Here is a 1,446-nt window from a genome sequence, read left to right as displayed (position 1 = left end):
CTAGTTTGAACAGAAGCATTGCGTGCACTATGCGGGCAGTCGTACGTACTCCAGGAAAGGGGGCTTTCTGCCCCCAGAAACCCCATTACTCATTATGTGAAAAATTTTAAGGGTCTAAAACCATCTCTGGAACATAAGTAATGTATGTTCCCAGTTCAGAGAAAATCAGTTGCAAACTTCAGAATTTATATGGGTTTGCACACACACACACACACACACACACACAATGATACGTGAAATTTTGAAAAATTCATTGATGCGTGTTAGTATGCACCTTTCTCTTTTCTTGAATTTTTTTTTATTAAATTCGCCATATAATTGTAATATACACCATCTGAAATGAATTTGTAGAAATTTTTCTTTTAAAAATGCCCATTTTTATAAAAGTGATGAGAAAATAAAATTGATTGGGGGCTCACTTGTGTAGGTATGCTCGAACGGGTCCCGAATTTTATTTGTATGAATTTGAATTTCCAAGAGGCTAACGTAGGCTTCGATTAATTATACCCAAGGAATAATCCTTTCCACAATAGGCACAAGGCCTGAAATTATGGGGGAGGGTTTAAATCGATTACATCGAACTCAGAGTTTGATTGGTGCTTAATTTGTCGACCCCGAAAGGATGAAAGGCAATCAATAATGAGAGGATATAACTGTGATATCATCTACAAATGAAATTGTACGTTTTTTAGAGGCGTAGTAGGTCGAGTACATTAGAAGGATTACGAGTGAGTGAGAGACCAAATCCAGCATAACTACAAAATTGATCCTCACCCACCTCCGTCCGACTTTGTTTTTCCTGTAACTTAATTTGAAATGTATCTTTAATGAGACTTTACTGTGATACGTTTTCAAGATTGTTGAGTACACCTGTCTTGAGATATGAAAGAAAAAAAAAAGAGATTTTTTAATTTTAATGTACATTAATAAACGACCGACAAAGGAAATTTACAATAGGTAGCGTGGCCGAGTGGTCTAAGGCGCTGGTTTTAGGCACCAGTCTTTGCGGAGGCGTGGGTTCGAATCACATCGCTGCCAGTATATAATTTTCATGTAGGCGTTCATGGTTCCGGGTTCAGTTCCACTGGGCAAGTGTCTTCTGCTATACCCTCGGGCCGACCAAAGCCTTGCGAGTGGATTTGGTAGACGGAAACTGAAAGAAGCCCGTCATATAAATGTATATGTATGCGTGTGTGTGTGTGTGTGTATATATGTTTGTGTGTCTGTGTTTGTCCCCACCAACATCGCTTGACAACCGATGCTGGTGTGTTTACGCTCCCGTAACTTAGCAGTATAAGTACTAGGCGTACAAAGAATAAGTCCTGGGGTCGATTTGCTCGACTAAAGGCGGTGCTCCAGCATGGCCACAGTCAAATGACTGAAACAAGTAAAAGAGTAATAGAGTTTTTATACATTAATTTAATTTCAAATAACGATAATAATAAC

General features: G+C 38.9%; 1 non-coding gene across 1 annotated transcript; it reads left to right on the top strand.

Moving 5' to 3' along the window:
* The first annotated feature begins 956 nt into the window (after nucleotides 1–956).
* On the top strand, nucleotides 957–1,038 carry Trnal-uag (transfer RNA leucine (anticodon UAG)). Its single transcript has one exon. It is a non-coding gene; the product is annotated as a tRNA-Leu (tRNA).
* Nucleotides 1,039–1,446: the final 408 nt, after the last annotated feature.

This window comes from Octopus bimaculoides, chromosome 5 (assembly GCF_001194135.2).
Source record: "Octopus bimaculoides isolate UCB-OBI-ISO-001 chromosome 5, ASM119413v2, whole genome shotgun sequence".
Classification (NCBI taxonomy): Eukaryota; Metazoa; Mollusca; class Cephalopoda; order Octopoda; family Octopodidae; genus Octopus; species Octopus bimaculoides.
This window is presented reverse-complemented; position numbering and strand designations above follow the sequence as displayed.